The sequence below is a fragment of the Dermacentor albipictus genome, chromosome 7 (assembly GCF_038994185.2).
Source record: "Dermacentor albipictus isolate Rhodes 1998 colony chromosome 7, USDA_Dalb.pri_finalv2, whole genome shotgun sequence".
Taxonomy (NCBI): Eukaryota; Metazoa; Arthropoda; class Arachnida; order Ixodida; family Ixodidae; genus Dermacentor; species Dermacentor albipictus.
Window position 1 is genome coordinate 89,003,694 of NC_091827.1, and position 21,572 is coordinate 89,025,265.

General features: G+C 48.0%; 2 long non-coding RNA genes across 4 annotated transcripts in view; both read right to left on the minus strand.

The window, feature by feature from the left end:
* The window catches only part of LOC135916761 (uncharacterized), a 200,980-nt gene that overhangs the window by 72,090 nt on the left and 107,318 nt on the right, over positions 1 to 21,572 (minus strand). The window lies entirely within an intron of this gene.
* On the minus strand, positions 4,165 to 6,051 carry LOC135916772 (uncharacterized). Its single transcript, XR_010569061.2, has 3 exons — positions 5,546 to 6,051; positions 4,349 to 4,496; positions 4,165 to 4,246 (listed from the first exon to the last, which is right to left on the minus strand). It is a non-coding gene; the product is annotated as an uncharacterized lncRNA (long non-coding RNA).

Genomic DNA, 21,572 nt, shown 5'->3' on the forward strand with positions numbered 1-21,572 from the left:
TAGTCGTGCAGCGGACTCGGGCGAGCGTCTCAGTGCGCGTTTTCAGAACATCGCAGACCGGGCGCCGTAGCAGAAATCTTCCTCGCGTCTGTGCTTGCTGCATACCCGAGTTGTAGCCGATGACTGTTTGCCGGTTTTATGTTTCGCAAGCCAAGCTTCACGCAGCTTCTTGTCCTGCGACTACGTGTGAATAAGGCTGACACCGGCCTCCGTTACGTGCGTCCGGCCCTGCGGCACCGAGCAGTAGCCTACAATGTTGCGCGCCTTCAAAGGCAGCCACTACCTATTATTAGTGCTTTCAAGCGTTGTAAAGCGTTGACTCGAAGCGGGAAAATTTTGCCACTAAATGAGGACCGCAGCGTACGAGGGAATTTAAACTCGTTTTCAGCTCGCTTCGGCGCGCCCGAAGCAGCCGACGCGGCCGCTATGTCCACGTGATCCCTCCTAGCACGTCACGCCGACGGTAGCGCCAGCTTTTCCAGTGGTGGAGCTCGAGGCCAATATGCTCTCTGGAGGTCAATAATTATCATTCACTGATGTTAAGTCTGCACAAGTGTCTCCCCATGTTGTATTACCAGTGGTTTAGTTATGCTTCCCAGGACAGCCATTTGCACTGTATTCAACAAACTGGGAAGAAGCATAAATTATGGTACATATACCAGCTGGGGTCATTTGAATCAAACCATTCTTTCAGAGTACTCAACTCTGGTGGCCAAACTTTTTAAATACTCATCGTATGCAGGTTTGACACTGTTCCATGTTACTTCTCATGTTCTGTTTGGCCAGATATACCCTCATATGCTAAAAAGTGCAACAAAAATGGGCTTGAGTAAAACGTATGAGGCAAGTACAGTGAACAAAATATTGAGTGCATGTGGTTTATTTTGTGAAAAAATACAAGTAAGGAAAGGGACAACAAACAGCCATTGAAGAATAACCACAACTCTATGCACACAGATCATAAGTGAACTGCAAATATCTCGGAATACCATAAGATGAAAACTTGCATCAGAATGCGTAGTGTAAATCAGCACTTCAATGAAGAATACAAGTTGCAAAAGAATGTGCATTGCTAATTTACAAAAAGTGTGTTGAAGTTGAAGTCTGCAGGTTTGGCCAATGCAAACAAGTGCAGCATGTAGATCACATGGCAACGACCGTGTCTGAAAAGTATGAAGCGGCTGAGTGGCATAAAAAATGCTGGATTTCCAAACAGAAGACCGCACTTACTCTCAAGGCCGCCACGCTTTGATGGAGCCAAGGTCACACGCACAAATGCCTCTATGCAATACAGGCTACTCTAATATCGCCAGCCATGACACGATTTTAGGTGATTCACCTAATGCCGAATATGCAAACGTGCCACTGGAATTCATCTTTTGGTGGCACAGCCACAGTTGCTTTTAAAATTTCACACATCAACTGAGCAGTCTCTGCAATTATGTTGCTACATGTAGTTAGAGAACAGTTAAAAAGGTGACTCAAGAATGCAGTGGAAATATGCTTCAATTTCACCAATGTCAATGCAATTGTTTTTACACATAACTGGTGCCGTCCTGAAAGTGGATGAATTTTTGTGTAGCACGTCACACGAGCATTCAGAACATCGAATGATGGCAGGCCTGTGAATGTATTTACGTTGCTACTATTTATCGTGTTCACAAACTTCTGTGGAAAAGTACCCGATGTCACTTGGGCAGCCTTGCTTTCTGTAAGCCTTGTCCGTGAAGCCATTTCTAGTAGGAAATTTGCCACGTCTTTTTCTTCTCTTGAGTACTCTGCCATTAAAGGGAAGCTGAAGAGTCTGTCGAATTCAATAAGACGCTCATATACGGATGCGGGAACCTTATAAACCATGTAGGTCAAATTTGGGGGTTTTTTTTCAAATAGGAGCGACGTAATCGTCGGTTGAAATTGCGCTGTAGCTCCGCCCCCCGTCGAATGCCGCGCGCTGCTGCTGACGCTGACGATGCGAGCGGAGACCGGAAACCGCGGTGTTGTGACGTCAACTTTAGTGTTTTGCTCCTTCGCAGCCTGCGCGACCGTGCCTGACCGTGCTTGTTTCTGCGTGCGTGCCGTCGTAATCTGCTTCGATCGACCCTGCATTTCTTTGTTGGTGCGTCTGTGTGTATGTAGAGTGGTGGTCAACGTGCGCAGCATCAACTGATGTGGTGGGCCGATCATGCCGTCTTTCTGTGCAGCCTACGGTTGCACGAACACCAGCGGCCGCGACGATGTTGTCTTCCATTGCTTCCCACAAGACAAGAAGCTTTTAAGGAAGTGGGAGGCTGCTGTAAAGCGAAAGAATTTCAAGCCCTCAAGAACAACACTGCTGTGCTCCAACCACTTCCGTGACGCCGATTATCACCAGAATTTCCACTAGCAAGCTTTCTAAATGCAGCGCGAAAAGATCGGAGCAACGAAAACAAAGACGGCACGAGTGCGGACTGACTGATGATAACTGGTGTTGGAAGGCCTTATGAATACACGAACTCGCCCAAACCTGGATTCTGATTTACTGCGAACTCCTTCATGTTAGCACGCTGAACGGAAGGTGCATGTTTATTTCGCGCCTTCGACGCAGGTTTCGTCGCAAAGCGCCGCGAATTTTCTGTTTGCACGTGTGTTGTAACACAGCCTGCACGCAGCTACCATAACGCAGTGCAAATGTAGAGTTTGCATGTGCTGGAAAGCCGGCGCACGCCAGGACGCTACGCTCCCCCCGTCTCTCGCGCACAGCGAGAAACCGACCGTCTCACGTAGCCGACGGAATTCGCCGCCTTTACGACTTCGGTTACGAGTAGTGTGCGGATGGCGCACAGATGAAGGTCACTACACGTACTGCATGAACCGGGAAGCTTTTCACGCGTTTGAACCGTCTTTGTAGGTTGCCGACAGCTTTGGACAGCGCACAAATGCCGACGATCGCATCCCCGCTTACGTTCCACGAGGAGGCATGCAGGAACACAACACTGCAGTTGTTTGACCGGAAACGAGCTCACTAGATCGGCGAAAGATGGGCGAGATCACTAGATCGCTTTGCAAAAAACATACTCACCAAAGAGCATTTCCAACACGAGGAGATCCCAAGACTTCGCTTTCGTTCTCGTCGGAAGCACTGCTCGCATCAGCATCGTTTGCTTCTTCGAGAGGCCGGCTCTTTGCAATCGGCTCGTACATGTAGGGAGCAACGCCGAACTCTTCAGAAAAACGCAGTCTCTCTAAATTTTCTATTACCTCTTAATTTTCCATTACGGCACCAAACTACCTGGCACCGCGCTTCATGTGGAGCGGCAGCGGTCGGTCGCTAAAGTTGACGTCACGGGTCGCCCGACCAATCACAGGCGGAAACGAGACGCGCGAGCTGGGCGTGTCCGCTGCGGCACTTTTCGTCGAAATAAAATATATTTGCGCTTTCTTTCGCTCAATTTCGATGCGATATTCGAATTCGGAGGGTTGAAAACCATTATGTACGCATGTTCACTCATTTTTTCTGGAAAACCTTTCAGCTTCCCTTTAATGTCCGGAGGCCAGGTTGGCAAGCACATTCCTGTCACAAAACAAAAGCAAGAGTTGTAATGTCTGACATATCTGACGCGAAATGCAGCTTCTTTTTGTCATTCCAATAATGCACGTCAATGTATTAAATTCAATGTTGGAAGTAGGAAAGTCAGGCTTTTTGCATCAGTTAATTTGCACCCATCACACACCACAATCCTTTCACGAAGTTAATCCAGAAAACATGCTGCCGGCTAGAAAAAATAAATTGCCATATTTGCTATGTCCTTGTCCCTTATGGTGTTTGCAAGGCTTTGGTCCGTGCTGTTAGGGGATGGGAAATCGTCCTGCAATGTCAGACAGAGTTCAGTTCAAGAAACCAGTGGTTAAGCAATGTGTGCACAAGTTGCAATTAATGTGCACCCATCACACACCACGTGCTACAATGCTTTTACGATGTAAATCCAGAAAGCATGCCACCGTCTAGGTAAAGACAGCTACCACAACACATACATATACAAAAAGAAATTACCATATTTCCTTTGTCACTTATTTGGTCCATGCTGTTGCGGTCAGGGGATGGGAGATCGTCCTGCAATGTCAGAGTTTAATCCCAAGGAATTAGTGGTGAAGCAATGTGTGCACAAGTTGCAGGCAGCCAATTTACCATAGTGGTCGTGCTGACAGGTGCATGGGGCAACACCTTTGCTTCTAATGGGGAGGCAACAGTTTCTTTGCTTGATTCATTCTGTAATGCATTAAAAGGTGTTGACATCTATTGCATGCTTGTAGACATGGTGTATGTACCATAAGCATATAAGTGCTGCACCATGTAGTCAAATTAACTTACTCTGGCTGACCGATACACACGTCGGCGAAGTCTTGCCAGTGAAAGCTCTTTCATATGAGCATCCTTGTTCTCATCATAACATGACGTCCTTGGCAGGTTTTCAGTTGGTACTGCATTTTTTTCAGCCGCTGTCTTTGACATGCTACATCTGAAAAAATAAATGAATTGTTTATGCTTTATTGTGCCTCAATATGGGCTGCACCCAGAATTTTTTTCTTTTTACCTCAGAAACAAGGCCACAATATTTATAAAAAAACATTTGCAAGGAAATGAAGCACGGTTTGAGTGTGCAAGGCTATGCAACGTTGTACACCGAATGTAGCATCTGCAAAACGTAGTTGAAAGCTGCTCATAACGCAAAGTACACAGGTGCAAACACCACCACATGACCGTAGTTTTGCCACTGACTTGGGGATGATTTAATAACACAGACAAAGCTAGCTTAGGTACTAATACTGCACATACACATGCGACACGTCAGTAGACGGCGGACGCCGTAAATTTTCCTCGAAACTAACAAACGCGTGTAAAATTGACATGTGGCTGTCGCGTAAGTGGCAAACTTCTGCAATGAACGTGATAGGCTCGCCGTCGGTGCGAAATACCAGTGTCATATGGCCACTCTTGAGCACGTCGGATATTCTCAAGTGCAAGTGGCAAATTCGTAATCAGTCGCGCTGGGAAGTGCCCGCGTGCAGTGCGCCTGTGCTGCAAGTTCATCCGCACCACGCATGATATTTATTCCGCTTTAGCATGCCACATACGTGGCACGTTTACACTCAACACTTCCCGAACTTGCTAGTACATCATTCGTAAACATTTGAATCTCCGACGCCCGTATAAGTTGCGCGAGACGTGCTGGGCATCAAAAGCCTCCCGAGTTACAGCCGGGTGTAGCCAACGAGCGCAGAGGTGACGTTGCTCGCAGAAACCGCTGTGAAGCGTCGAACATGAGCTCTAATTACAGCCAATGTGGTTAACGAGTGCAGAAGAGACGTTCCTCGGAGAAACCGCTGTGACAGGTCTCGAACCTGTGCTCGAATTTCGCGTTGCGGCTAACATATGCAGCAAATAATGCATAGCCCAATCGCCAGTGCCCGCAATGCGAAACGTGTTTACATAAGGTGACACAGCGACATGTATAATGGCCACGCACAATGGCCATGCATTAGGGTCGAGTTCACAATAGTGTCTCACCTGGTAAGGAGAAATTATCCCGTGCAAAATGCCGTGAGCAAACAGTCACTGTAAGCGTCACAGCCTTGCCGATGCGGAGGTTAGCGATCCACCTGGTTCTGCGGCTTCAGCCTTTCCACTCGGAGGGAAGTGCGTGAACGGAAATATCGCTGTCCTTCCATCTCGCTGGCACGCACCGAGGAACACAGCAGAACTGCTTGGCCGTTCGCTTTTTCTTTGCTAGCAGCTTCATTCTTCCGTCCGCGACAGCAGCCTCTACGGCACACACGGCGACTGGACCTCCGTATTTCGTTTCTCCCTACTGCCGCTAGGTGTCGCATGAATTGCTGGAGTTGCGAATACTGTGCGCTGCGACGCCATATTAAAAATCTACAATGCTGGAAAGCCAGCTTAACGAGCTCGCGAACGGACATTTTGACGCTCCATATTTTGAACCATAATGGGCTTCAATCTCTTTAATGCGTTGCACTCTCGTCGTTTCCAGTCCTTCACTGCTACCACATCAGGTATCATTAGCTCTGATGGCAATTTGATTCCTCTAATAAAACCAGATTTCCCTACCACCATGCAGGGACGAAGAAAAATACATTTGGAATGTGCGCAGCAGCGGCCGTGTTTCAGTCAGCGTGTGGAGAGCCATCAGCTACGATGGACTAGGACCCCTGTACCGCATTCCTGGGCGTATGACGGCAGAAGTCTACGCGGAGGTGGCAGAAACGGTCCTCTTGCCTTATGTGCTTGATGGGCCGTTTCCGGATGGGCTCTATCACTTTCAACAAGATGGAGCTTCTGTGCACTCAGCCAAGACTGTCCGAGACCTTTTTGAAAGGCTTGGCGTTATGACCCTTCCATGGCCTGCAAGAAGCCCTGACCTTAACATTATAGAAAACGTGTGGGGACTGATGAAGAAAAGCCTATCCAAGAAATCGGGACTCTCCAATTGCAATCCGGACGGGCTATGGGAAGCCATTGAAAATGAGTGGGAACATCTCCGGAATGACCGCGCTCTCGTCGACTCCCTCTACGAGTCACTGCCGAAGAGGATTGAGATCCTAAAGAAATCTGGGGGAGCCCCTATTCGTTAGTTTGTCCTCTCCATCCCCTAATAAACAGTAAACTTGTGGAAAAAATAAAAGAGCGTGAAATGAGAAGCCAGCAATCTGTTTTCTTTAATGAGCAAAGAAGAACAGTGAAATAAAGACAAACCCGCCGCTTACACTTACTTCGCGGCACCTTTAATACTAATTTGCCTTCCTGCAATTGCCGAAGAACGAAAACTGCCAAACCTCGATCACTGATATAAGGCTCGCGGCAAGGATGACGATGCAGTACACCGGCGCGTGAATGATGCGGTGAAATGCTCCCTGCCAGAGCTTTGATAGTGCACAAAAAGAAAGTAAAAAAAAAAGAGAAGCCAGTGGCGTGCGCTCCGCCGCGTATGCGCTTTCGCAGACTGGCAGCGCACATCAGCGCTTCTGACGACTGAAGCAGAAGGTAAAGCCGCAGCATCCTGCGATCCCCGAAAAGACAGGCAGTGCTATCAGCTTGGTCGCGCATGCCGACACTCCGCCCGTCTCGAACCAGGCGTTATCGCTAGATGTCGCGCACGTAGCTCCGAGCGGCCCGGAGCACGCAGTTCGGTCGTTCTCGACGTGCATTTGGCCCTCTGTACAATTTTTCCTAAGTATGGACAGCTGGGCCAGTTGGTTGTGATTGGCATTATGAAACGTCGTTCCAGCGCACAATTAAACACGGACGAGAAGAGGACAACACGAACGCCGGCGTGCTTTTCCTGCTTTGTGCTGTTTATGAATAAGCACAATTCAGGCTAATTTGTTGACATATCTTTGGTGACCTGTGTTGTGTGCGCGCGAAACCAAGCACGCGTGTTATCGCGTGCTGTCTGCGCATGCTCTCTGCCCGGCTATCTCTTATCGGGTAGCCCGTGCTGGCTTTAAAAGACCGCTCGCACGGGCCCACCGCGCGCAGTATGTAACCTGTTGGCTGCCTGCCAAGTAGCAGGAATAAACGTTCTTTCGACGCTACGTCTACGCCGCCCAGTTCTTGGATGCCAGACATGACATATTGGCGACGAAGATGGGATGACCGCCGTACGGAATTCGCAGTGTGAAGAACCTGGCCTCTGTGTAAAAGCTTCCCGCCACGAAGATTTCCCTGCGGTGAAATTCCTGAAACTGGCATCACGGCAGCCGAAACTTCCAAGTGAGTCATGAGTCACATCGGCCACATTGAACCTTTCGACGAGACCACGAGTGACTGGCGCTCGTACGAGGAAAGGTTGAAAGCCTATCTTTTGGTCAACGATGTTCCAGTAGCAAAGAAGGTTCCTGCGTTCCTGAGTCTCATCGGCGCGAAGACCTACGCGCTGCTCAAGTCGCTGACGGCACCGGACGCACCGTCGTCACGAGAGTTTGACAGTCTCCTGAAACTCCTGAGCGATCACCTGGCACCGCAGTCGTCTGTCATCGCAGAGCGTGCTAAATTTTACAAGCGGTCACAGCGAAGCGGTGAGTCCATTACCGAATTTGTCGCGGAACTTCGAAGGCTGGTGCAGAGTTGCGAATTTGGAAGTTTCTTGGATGAAGCGCTCCGGGACTGTTTCGTTTGCGGCCTGCTCCGCGAGGACATTCAGCGTGTGTTGTTCACGGAAGACAAAAAGCTAACCTTTCAAAAGGCCGTAGATAGAGCTCTTGCCATGGAAACTGCAACGATTAGCGCGGCGTTCACGCATAACAGCGCATCCCCGGCGTACGAAGTGAATAAGGTTCGAGGCGAAAAGCAGTCTGTGATGTCGGCAAGCTGCTTCCGTTGCGGGTCACCCAATCACTCTAGCGAAGCATGCCCTCATATCGGCGATACATGTTACAATTGTAACCGAAAAGGGCATATTCAACGCGCCTGCAGGAAAGGAAAGAAAGCTAGGGAGGCAAAGCTCCGGAAACGTGTGAAGATGCTCACGTCCGTCCGAAACGAGTCGTCTGTCTCACTTAAATCATTCAACGCAGACCCATTTACTGTACCCGTGAACGTTGACGGTGTCCTACTGACGATGGAGCTTGACACCGGCGCAGCCGTATCCGTCATATCATGGCGCGAATTCCAGAGGTTGTTTCCACGTAAGCGACTTCAGCCAGCATCGTTAAAGCTGCGCACGTATACTGGGGCCATAGTAAAACCGAAGGGTCTGGCGAAAGTCGTCGTGCGCCACAACGACCAGTGCGTGGAGCTTCCCCTGTACGTCGTGGACTCTACAGGACCGGCACTCCTCGGCAGAGAATGGTTGCAAGATATTCGTTTGGATTGGAAGAACCTAGTTTTTTTTAATCACCTTGGTCTCTCTCGAGAAATATCAAAGCACTGGCAAGAAAAGCTGGAAGCCATGCTAGAAAGCCATTCCGAACTTTTCAAGGATGAGCTAGGTACCATCACGGAAGAGCAGGCCGAGCTTGTCCTTCGCGAGGGGTCACAGCCGAAGTTTGTAAAGGCAAGAAGCGTTCCCTTTGCTCTGCAACGTGCAGTAGAAGCGGAACTTGTGAAAATGGAGAAGCTTGGCATCATAACGCCTGTTGCTACAAGCGAATACGCAACGCCCTTGGTACCGGTAGTGAAGAGGGATGGAAGCCTCCGACTGTGTGGCGATTATAAAACCACCGTCAATCCCTGTCTAGAAGTAGACCGCTACCCGCTACCTCGGATAGATGACCTTCTCGCAGCGCTTGCAGGAGGGGAGGAATTTTCGAAGATTGACCTGAGTAGGGCCTACCAGCAGGTAGTTATGGCGGAAGGCTCCCGGAAACTACTGACGATAAACACGCATAAGGGCTTGTATACTATGAACCGTCTGGCTTTCGGCATTTCGTCCGCCCCAAGCATATTTCAAAGAATTATGGACAACATGCTGAAAGGGTTGGAAGGAGTCAGTTGCTACCTTGACGACATCCTGGTCACAGGCAAGACCAAGCGAGAGCACTTCCGTAACTTGGAAGCCGTCTTGTCAAGATTGCAGGAACGCGGTGTGCGCATCCGGCGCGATAAGTGCTCGTTCTTTCAACGAGAGCTCCGTTATCTGGGCCACGTCATCAACGCCGAGGGTGTTTGCGCATCGCCTGAAAAGGTACTGGCACTACTAAATGCGCCTGCTCCAAAAGACAAGCAGCAACTGCAGTCATTCCTTGGGATGGTCAATTATTACGGCAAGTTTGTTCAGCGTCTCTCGACTTTGGCACAGCCGTTGTACAGGCTGCTAAAGCAAACAACGGAGTGGACGTGGGATGCGTCATGCCAGCTTGCTTTCACGGAGATAAAAGCAGCTATGGCTTCCCCTCCAGTTCTTGCCCATTATGATCCGAAGCGACCGCTTCAACTTGCCTGCGACGCATCTCAGTACGGTATAGGCGCAGTTCTTTCGCAGAAAATGATAAATGGATCAGTTCGACCGGTTGCCTACGCATCCCGCACCTTGTCAAGTGCCGAAAAGAACTACAGTCAGATCGAGAAAGAAGCCCTTGCCCTCGTATTCGGCGTAAAGAAGTTTCACTTCTACGTCTACGGTAGGTTCTTCACGCTTGTGACTGACCATAAACCACTGCAAACAATTCTCGGCCCGAAAACAGGCATTCCCGCGATGGCAGCTGCCCGCATGCAGCGTTGGGCGCTGACGCTGTCAGCCTACAACTATGCTCTTGAATTCAAGAAATCTTCCGATAATGCGGAAACAGACTGTTTATCGCGCTTGCCGCTCGACAGCAGCGAAAAGCAATCAGAAGAAGAAAGCGAAATTTTTTATTCGCTTCGTTTGGAAACGCTGCCTGTCACAGGCCAAGACATCGCTCGTGAAACGAGGCGTGATCCATTACTAAGCAAGGTACTGAACTTCACAAGTGCTGGCTGGCCGTCGCATGTCGCTGAGAAGGAGTTGAAACATTTCTTCGACAAGCGTTTGGAGCTCACAGTTCATCAAGGGTGTTTAATGTACGGCATGAGAGTAGTTGTGCCTTCAAAACACCGAGCCTTCTTGCTTGAGGAACTTCATCAGGGTCATCCCGGTATCGTAAGATGCAAAGAACTCGCGAGGAGCTACGTCTGGTGGCCTGGTATCGACGCGGACCTAGAGCAACACGTGAAGAAATGTGAAGAGTGTCAACAGCAACGGAACGAACCAGCACCGGCTCCGCTTCATCCATGGTCATGGCCGACTTCGCCGTGGCAAAGAGTTCACTTGGATTTTGCTGGACCCATGAAAGACAAAATGTTCCTTGTTGCTGTGGACGCACACTCAAAATGGCCGGAAGTTTATGTCATGCAGAGGACTACGGCGTACCACACAATTCAGTGTCTCCAAGACCTGTTCTCGCGTTTTGGCGTACCCGAGACCATCGTGACCGACAACGGACCACAGTTCGTTTCCGAAGAATTCAAGAGCTTCGTCAAAGGCTTCGGTGGTCGTCATATCGTGAGTGCAGCGTACCATCCAAGCACGAATGGCCTTGCGGAGAGATTTGTACAGACAATGAAATCTGCGTTGCGGAAAGGACGACCCCAAGACTCCTTGCAGGCAACCTTACAGACGTTCCTGGTGACGTACCGCAACACGCCGCATGCGACTACAAGAGAAACTCCAGCAAACCTTTTCATAGGTAGACGACTGCGCACGAGACTCGACGCAGTCAAGCCTTCTGTCGGGGGAAGAGTGGCTCAGCAACAGCTCTCCGATATGGTGCGACGCAAGGCACGTGAGCGACTTTTCAACATCAATGATGAGGTCCTCGTGAGGAATTACAGAGGTCCTGAGAAATGGGTCCCTGGCACTATCATTCAGCAGTCTGGCCCCGTTTCATACAAGGTTCGCGTTAGAACGAATCATGGGGTGCTCATTTGGCGTCGTCATCAAGACCAGCTACTGCTCAGCATCGACAGCTCAAAGCAGAGCATCACGGAAGATTTTATTCCAGATTTCAGGGATCCTGAGAGCGCCAACGAGCCATTTCCAGCTGCGGCCCCTGCGGCAACGACCGACCCTCCAGGGGAGCGACGCTATCCACAGAGGGACCGGCGACCTCCTGACAGATATCAGCCATAGCATTAGTTGCATTGTATAATGTGGCAAAAGGACTTTGCGCTCATTAGGAGGAAGGAGATGTTGTGTGCGCGCGAAACCAAGCACGCGTGTTATCGCGTGCTGTCTGCGCATGCTCTCTGCCCGGCTATCTCTTATCGGGTAGCCCGTGCTGGCTTTAAAAGACCGCTCGCACGGGCCCACCGCGCGCAGTATGTAACCTGTTGGCTGCCTGCCAAGTAGCAGGAATAAACGTTCTTTCGACGCTACGTCTACGCCGCCCAGTTCTTGGATGCCAGACATGACAACCTGTATGAACACTGAAAACAGATTGCTGCTTTGCAGACTACTGACTTCTCTTGAAGTTCAGGAGACTGTACTGGAAAGTTACGAGGCAGTCAGCAGTAATTTTCTCTTCCTTTTGTTATCCTCATAATTTACAAACTACAACAACTTAATTGGTACTATTTATAGTGAGGAAAATGCGAACAGTGGGGTCATGTGGCACAAGCATAGTTATGATTCGTTGTTCCTCCTGCATCATTGCTGCTCTTGCAGTGCAAATGTATTCCTGGTGCTATGACACTTGGAGCTCTTTGATTGTGATGATGATGATGTATGTTGTTTTGTGGCGCAAGGGCCAGGTTTGGCCAAAGAGCGCCATGACTGGTGGTAGTGTTAAGGATGTATTATGGAAGATGTGACTTGGCTGTAAAGTGGCCTAAAATAGTCGCAGTAAAGTGCGTAAAATCTATGTACTATAAAATTATGGCGATGACTAATGATGAATACTATGAACATTAAAATCCATCGTAGAAGAATGATGCACAATAAAAATATATAGGATGGTAAAATTACTTAAAGCACTGCTGCCTCGCCAGAGCCCTTGAAACACAAGGGCCTAGAGGCACGTGCTACACGAAAGAAATATCGCGGCGCCATCCTCTGAAGAGAGAAGACGCTACGAACATGTTGGGCTAACAACATGCAACACAACATCTTTCAGATAACTTAGGACTGCGTTAGTGTCGAAGAGCGGTTCTGGGCCGAGTAACATTACAGGATGAAGGGGAATATGCTGCCGGTATGCTAACGGAAAATGTTTCTTTCTGTCAGATTCGGCTTTCCGACACTCCAGGAGGACATGGAGGACGGTCAGCCTCTCCCCGCATCTACCGCAAGTTGGAGGCTCGTTTCCCGTGAGTAAGAAGTTATGTGTTCCAAAAGTGTGTCCTATTCTAAGACGGCAGAATAGGACATCTGTCCTGCGGGATTTTGTTACAGGAGGCCAGAAACCTAATTGTGGCTTTATCACGTGCAGTTTGTTATTTACTTCTGCGTCCCACTTACGTTGCCAGTGGTTTCGCAGTTTCCTTCTTAAAAAAGGCTTCAGGTCCGTGACAGGCACCGAAGCAGTAGGACTGACTGTATGCAATGAAATTGATGTGGCCATCTGGTCTGCTAGAACGTTACCCTCGATGCCCCTATGTCCAGGCACCCAGCATATAATGACATGCTGGTTAGACATATACGCTCTACAGAGGACGGAATAGAGCTCAGTAATTACGGGGTTTCTGTGTTTACAGTGCGACTTCAAGGCTTTTACGACGCTTAAGGAGTCTGTAAATAAAATTGTTTTTTGAATATTTGATTTTCTGATATGTTTCACAGCCGACAATAGTGCATGGGCCTCAGCCGTAAATATGCTTGTTTCAGGGTGCAGTACACCGGATTCCGAGAAGGATGGGCCAATGGCTGCGTATGACACCCCGGCATGCGACTTAGAAGCGTCTGTATAAAACTCTGTGCACGAGTACTTGTACTGGAGCTCCAAGAAGTGCATTTTGATATGTGTCTCTGGCGCATGTTTTGTGACCTGTACAAAGGATGTGTCACACTCTATCAGCTGCCACTCCCAGGGCGGTACTAGCTTAGCTGGAGGCATTAGGCGTTGTTCGAGAACTGGGACATCCATTTCCCTGCTAAGTTCCCTTGCACGCAGTGAGAAAGGAAGTCTCATAGAGGGCCTGTTATGAAAAAGTGTTTCACATGTCAAGTCGTTAACGGTTGTGAAACACGGATGTTCCTTATTAGAGCGCACTTTCAGGAAATAGTTGAAGCTGATGTAAGTTCTCCGAAAATGGAGTGACCACTCATCGGACTCAACATACAGACTTTCAACAGGGCTTGTTCTAAATGCGCCAGTGGCCAGACGGATTCCCAGATGGTGTACGGGGTCTAACATCTTTAGCGCGCTCGGGGCAGCAGAGTGATATACTGCGGCTCCATAGTCTATTCGTGACCGAACTAGGCTCCTGTAAAGATTCAACAGGCACTTCCTGTCGCTACCCCATGATGTGTGGGATAGGATTTTAAGTAGGTTCATTGTTTTTAGACATTTTTCTTTAAGATGTTTTATGTGAGGAATGAAAGTCAGCCTAGAGTCAAGAATAACACCAAGGAATTTGTGTTCTTTGCTGACAGGAATTTGTTGTCCTCCCAGTTCTACACAAGGATCTGGGAGCAGGCCTCTCTTTCTTGTGAAGAGAACACAAGAACTTTTATGGGGGTTGACCTTAAATCCGTTTTCGTCTGCCCACTTGGAAACCTTGTTCAAGCCCTGCTGTACCTGTCTTTCGCATACTGTGAAGTTGCAGGATTTGAAGCCTATTTGTATATCGTCTACGTATACGGAGTAAAAAATGGCAGGTGGTAGTGAAGCACGTAGCGTGTTCATCTTGACGATAAAGAGAGTGCAGCTGAGCACGCCTCCCTGGGGTACACCAGTTTCCTGCGTAAAGGGACGTGAGAGTTCATTGCCGACTTTTACCCGGAAGGTACGGTTTGACAAATAGCTTTCAATTGTGTTCAGCATATTTCCACGGATGCCAATTTCCGACAGGTCTCGCAAGATCCCGTGACGCCATGCCGTGTCATATGCCTTCTCCATATCGAGGAATATTGATAGAAAAAACTGTTTATGTATATAGGCATCACGGATATTTCCTTCCATGCGCACAAGATGATCGGTTGTGGACCGCCCTTCTCGGAATCCACACTGATAAGGATCGAGTATATTGTTGAGCTCAAGGAAATGTATAAGTCTGCGATTAATCATTTTTTCAAAAAGCTTACACAGACAATTAGTTAGAGCTATCGGACGGTAACTTGCCGCCAAGGAAGGGTCTTTTCCCTGCTTTAGAACAGGAACCACAATCGCTTCTTTCCATGTGGATGGGAGGTATCCCGAAGCCCAAATAGTATTGTATAGTGTAAGAAGTGTAATTTGTGCGTCTGTATGTAGGTGTCTGATCATGTCATACATGACTCTGTCTGGTCCCGGTGCAGTGCTTTTACATGTGTTCAAGGCAGCTCTCAACTCGGCAATACCGAAAGGCCGATTATACGGTTCATTCTGCCTAGACTTTCGTATGATTGGCTTACGCTCCACTATTTCTTTATGTTTAAGAAAGGATTGGGAATAGTGCGTTGAGCTCGACACTCGCTCAAAGTGCTCCCCAAGTGAGTCTGCCTGGTCTTTTAGTGTATCGCCTTGTGTGTTTACTAGAGGTAGTGAATATGTTTGCCGCCCTCTTATCCTAATTACCTTGTTCCAGACTTTGGCCTCATCTGTATAGGAATTTATATTCGATAAAAACTTCTCCCAACTTTCTCTTCTAGCCTGTCGGCGGGTTCTCCGGCCCTGGGACTTTATTTTCTTAAAGTTAATAAGATTCTCCGCAGTGGGAGACGCTCGTAGCAACCCCCACGCTTTGTTCTGTTTTTTACGAGCGATCCTACAATCGTCGTTCCACCACGGGACACGCCGTTTGTATGCCAAGCCATTTATTTCTGATATGCATTTAGATGCTATATCTATAATGAAGGCTGTGAGATACTGCACAGCAGCATCAATTCCTAAACAAGATATGTCATTCCATGAGATACTAGTTAAGTTTCCGAACTTCTCCCAGTCGGCTGTATCGATCTTCCACCTAGGAGCCTGTGGTAGACATTCTTTTTCTTTATGTGTTTTTAGCAGTATAGGGAAGTGGTCGCTTCCGTAAAGATTGTTGGTAACTTCCCATTCGAGTTCGAGTAGTATAGACGCGGAAACTATACTAAGATCTATTGACGAAAAGGTTCTGTTTGCAAGAGAGTAATATGTGGGTTCTTTCTTATTTAGTAGGCACGCACCAGACGAAAAAAGGAACTGTTCAACGAGACGGCCTCGCGCATCGATACGAGAGTCTCCCCACAGGCTGCTGTGCGCATTGAGATCGCCAAGAACAACATAGGGCTCTGGCAATTGATCTATCAAGGACTGAAATTCATGTTTGTTTAGTTGGTAATGCGGGGGTATGTAAAGCGAGCAAATAGTGATGAGTTTGTTTAGTAGGACAGCTCGAACCGCCACTGCTTCAAGGGGCGTTTGTAGCTGTAAAGGTTGGCAAGCTATACTTCTATGAGTGACTATGGCAACACCGCCCGATGATGCGACGGCATCATCGCGATCTTTGCGAAAAGTTAGATACTGTCGAAGAAAGTTTGTGTGTTTGTTTTTTAAATGTGTTTCCTGTAAACACAGCACTTTTGGATTGTGTTTTTGTATAAGTTCCTGCACATCATCAAGGTTTCTGAGAAGACCTCTGACGTTCCATTGAATTATTTGTGTATCCATATTGGAGGTCAGTAGGTGCTGTGTGTACAGAAAGAGAAGTAGTGATTATGGAAATTACAATGATTAAATTACAGAGCCTTTCGAGGCCCTGTAACGGGAGTTTTGCCCTTCCTGGAGCGTTCGAGGGAGCCTCGCCGCTCCTTAGGCGCTAGGTGCGCCTTGAGGATAGGTGTTGTGTCCATTGCCTCTTGTGAGGCGCCGGACACGTGCTCTTGCGAGCGAGAAGTTTTCAGAGAGAGTCCCGCCTTGGAGGGCAAGACCCCAGCGCCCACCAGCGCGGAGGTCGATGGGGCTCCCTGAGGAATTTGGCTGCGCCGGCTGTTGCCAGCGCTGGAAGGGGCCGGGGAGAGTGGGGCAGCCTCGGCTGCGCTCACCTTCGGGGTCGGTGGCCCCGTCTGCTGGGTAGACGGAGCAGCGCTAGCTGCAACCGCCGCGGGGGCAGATGGCGTGACTGCCGACTCACTGCTTGTGGGTCGGACAGCCACCGGAGGCCGTTGTGACGCTGCCCCCTGACGCGCCACTTCGGCAAAGCTTTTCTTTGGCAGGTATGCTACCCGCCTTCGTGCCTCTTTGAACGATATATTATCTTTTACTTTTATGGTTACAATTTCTTTTTCCTTCTTCCACGATGGGCACGACCGCGAGTACGCGGCGTGCTCCCCATCACAGTTTACACAGTGGAGAGCGTTCTCACAAGTTTCAGTGGTGTGTTCTGTGGCACTGCATTTAGCACAAGTTTGGCGGCCGCGGCAGCTCTGCGAGCTGTGGCCGAAGCGCTGACATTTGAAACATCGGAGTGGATTGGGCACGTAAGGCCTAACACGGAGCTTGATGTACCCGGCCTCGATTGACTCGGGCAAGATACTTGATCCAAAAGTAATTATTAGGTGCCTCGTCTGAATCTCTTTACCATCACGCCTCATCTTTATTCTTCTGACGTTGATCACATTTTGTTCGCTGAAGCCTTCCAGGAGTTCCGCTTCAGTCAGCTCAAGTAAATCATCATCTGACACAACACCACGGGTGGTGTTCATTGTACGGTGTGGGGTTACTGTAATGGGGGTCTCGCCAAATGACACTAGTTGCGGTAGTTTCTCGTATTGTTTTAGATCGCGGAGCTCCAAGAGGAGGTCGCCGCTTGCCATCCTCGACACCTTGTAACCTGGACCAAAAGCATCGGTCAGGGATTTTGAAACAAGGAATGGTGAAATGTTTCGGGCTACTTTGTTTGGCTTTTCAGCGTGAATAACGTGAAAGCGGGGAAAATTCTGGATTTGACGTCCAAAAAACTTGAAGACATCTTCGGTGCGCCCTCGTTTCTGAGGGCGATCAGCAAGGGAAGGGAAAGAAGTTTCCATGAAAAATTGTATACGTTCGGCAACAGCGCCGACCGCCCACCCCGGAGCCCAACGAGGGGACGCGGCAGAGCTTGCATACAAGTCTGCACGACGACAGTCGTACGCCGTCACTATAACCGAATATGGTGTACCCAAGGTTGGATAGCCACACAGGGTTAACCCTTGCCGCCAGGAGAAACGAAGTAAAAAGAAGAGAGAAGACGACAGGAAAGGTCAAAAAGTGAGAGATAAAGACGAAGATTTGAGGAGGGAGAGACAGGAAAAGGCGACTGCCGATGTCCTCCAGGTGGGTCAGTCTGGAGGTGCCGTCTATGTGAAGCAGAGGCCAAAGGGGTGTGTTGCCTCCGCCGGGGGGCCTTAAAGGTCCAAACACCCAGCATCGGCTCAACCCCCAGGATCCCCCTTTCCCCTGACACGGCTAAGCCGCGCACGGCTACACGCGGGAGGGTCCAACCCTCGTGTGCTCGGGTACGTGGTGGCGCAACACACCAAACGCCTGCTTACGCAGACGCCCCTGCGGGGTCTTTGATTGTGGGAGCAAAAGCAGTGATGCAGGTTAGGAAGCAGGGCATGTGCGAGCCATATCACGCAGCACGAGTGGTGACAGTTGTATGCACTTTAACCATATTGGCAAGTGAAAAAGGCATTGCTGAACTGGGAAATGTAAAACGACCATTGAACAAAGCAGTAGTGTAAGCAGCCATGCACAATGACTGGCCAGCGGCATGCTCTTTCCCTACAGGTACGCTTCGACCACACATTTTGTTCTTTCAATTTCATTTGACCTTGATTATACGTTACAGTCTGCAAAAAAGAGTTGAAAAGCACAGTGGCCGTTAGTCTCCGCAACCATTTGGGTAATCATGGAATATGGGTGAAAGAAAGGTTGTTCAAGGAAATTGTCATAAATATAATTGTGGCCAGCTGATTGCCGTGCGACTCTTAAATTTTCAGTTACGTTGTACATCTATGTGTAGCTGCATGCATTTGATGTTGGCTGTTGACTGCAGTTAAATGTGACCAGTGAACTGTGGTGCCCTTTTGGCTTTAGACACTCTGGAAGCCCTGAACGCTAAATTAAAAAAAAATGAGGGAACCTTTTCCCCGATTAATTAAAATTGAAGATCAGCTGAGACCTCGCAAGCAAAGGGTGAGTGTTTCTGAGCACTAGTACTTTGAAGGTCTAGTCATTGCTTTCCCACTATATCTTGATACCACCAGGACCTTGTATGCTAGTTATGTGGCATTCGAAGCTTAATAAGATTTCAGTGAGATAATAATTGCATTGTCAGCTACTAAAAAGTTGTGCAAATACCATTCAGTGTGAAATTCGGATGTTATGCAAAGCATTTTGCAGCTACCTGCCTATTGAGCAGTTCGACTGAGCAAAACCAAGTGGATGAGTGAGCTTTTGTGAATTGAGCAGTTGTGTGTGGGTAGTGAGTGTATGCATGTGTCAGGACAGCAGCGTAACGATGACCATGTTGCAAAGGACCATAAGGCAGCAATGGCATGATCGGCCATTGCCATTGCTGGCTGTTTGTCGCATCCTTAGGATATGGCAATTATTGGGTTCTGCGGTAGTGGGCAAACTAAGGAGATACACTGATTGTGATGTCATCGGCGACTGTCATAATTGTTGAGGCTTAGGGCTATGTCATGCAGGGTACATGAAAATGATGGAACTTGTACTTCAGTGAAGAGTGAAAATGGTGGAATTTGTACTCCAGAGAAGAGATAAATATGATTAGCCTGGTAGTCACGAAGTTCAGTTTCTACATTGCGCAAACTGCTATGAAAAGAGTACTGGGAAAAGTGGGCCGGTCCCAAAGTACAAGGCACCTAAAGAACGAGCGGTCATAGAGAAAGAGAAAGAAGACAAGGAAAAGGCGTGTGGTACATGCACCGAGTGTTTCAAAGAGCTGGCTGGCTTTAGAACAAGAGAAGCATGCGCGTGATTGTGACCTAGTGGTTGAAGCACCAAGTTGCTGTGCTCAACGGTAGAGGCGTGATTCAACCATTGGGCCACATTTTCTTTTTTTTAAAGCGAGGAGAGACAAGAACCTACGCACCTACCTACTACGAATTGTAAAGAATGAGACAAAGAATGCTTCATATTCAAATATGCTTATAGGTACTTAACCTTGAGGTAAGATTTCATTCCTACTCTGATCCTGCCTGTGTAGAAGGAGCCAACACCGAGAGATGCTAAAAAGCAGCGGCTGGCAGCCACAGAGGCTCTGCACGACAGAATTTTGCACCAGCATGAGGTAGGAACAAAACATTGAGGACTATTTTGGAACCATATTATGTGGCAAAATGGCCAGAAGCACAGTACTCAGTATTTTATAGTGATCCATATTTTTTTGCACTGCTTCAATTTTCAGTCCAGTGAATCGCAAACGGAAGAGCTGGTGGCCCAGCTGAAAGCCACAATTGAGAAGCAGGCGAAGGAGCTCAAGAAAGTGAAGCTCGAGCTCAAAGAAGCCGGAGAGCTAAATAAAAAGCTCACGAGTGCATTGCTGGAAAAGATTGGTGAGTACGTTATGCATTTCTCAGGTAGCCTATCACCCTGCAACAGGAAATAGTGACCACCATGATCAAATTTCTGCTAGGAGGCACATTAACAAATTGCAGGGGCTTTGCTTGCTTATACAGATTGGTGCTCATTGGCTTGTAATTTTACCATGAGTGCTGGAGAGCACATGTACTTTCTTATGGCCTCTTGCTGCTGGTACTTCTTTGCAGTGAATAAGAATATGCTCCTGTTAGATATTAAAAAAAAGGTTAATTGTGTGGATAATGAGCTATTGTTTCATCATGCCAGCTATGTGCAACGCTGCCATAGAAACGTCTGCATCTGCATAAGGGACGAAATAACAATGATTTTATAGATCTATTTACTCTGTGCTCCCTTAGCAGAAATCACAATATTGCACTTGAATGAGAAGGGGAACCGAGGGGCCTTAATTTTGTGTATCATAACCATAAGCAGCCAACAGATAATTGTGTTAATGAAAGCGTATGGGAAATTATTTGTAGTTTTAATTGAAGTGTAGGAATGGTAAAGCAATGGGAAATGTAAGGGATGGAAAGCAACTTGCTGCTCGTGGGGACTGAGCCTACAACATGCAGTAAATGCACGCATTATGCAAAGGTCGTGGGTTCGGCCCCCACCAGTCGCAAGTTGTTTTTTCATCCACTTAAATTTTTTTAATTTATTCATTTTACATTTAAATTATATGTACACCGAAATGCCCCCTATGCTTTCCTTGACTGTAATTCCCTATGCTTTCCTTGACTATAATTTGTTGGTTTTTTATAATTTCACTTAGTCATGTTTTGATAGACAGCCCACCATGGTGGCGTTGTCGCTTTCGCATTGCGCTGCTAAGTCCGAGGGTGCAGGATGAGATCTCGACCACGGTGGCCCCATTTCGGGGGGGCAAAATGCAAAAAACGCTCATGTTTTGTGCAGTAGTGTGCGTTAAAGAGCTGCAGGTGGTCAAAATTAATCTGATGTCCCCCCACTATGGTGTGCCTTGTAATCATGTCATGGTTGACACGTAAAACTCCAGAATTTAATTATTTTAATAGTTTGTTAGATGACCTGCAGCACGTAAAACCATTGTAAAATTCCCAGCTGCTTCTTTGTGCAGTTTTCACACACAGTTCACGTTCATAAAAATTGCTATTTATATTTACATCCAGGATAACCCTTGCTTGATGCCAAGTTATTTGTTATTATGGTCACTGTTGACATTCTCTATTCATACCTGGCGACTTTCCCAAAATTTTTCTTGGAGTTTACTGGTTTAAGCTTATTATCAAACTAATTGTAGGTAGAAATACTGAAGCCACTGGCCTAACAAAACTGAATCTGAGCAGATTGATCATGTCAGTGCCATTTCG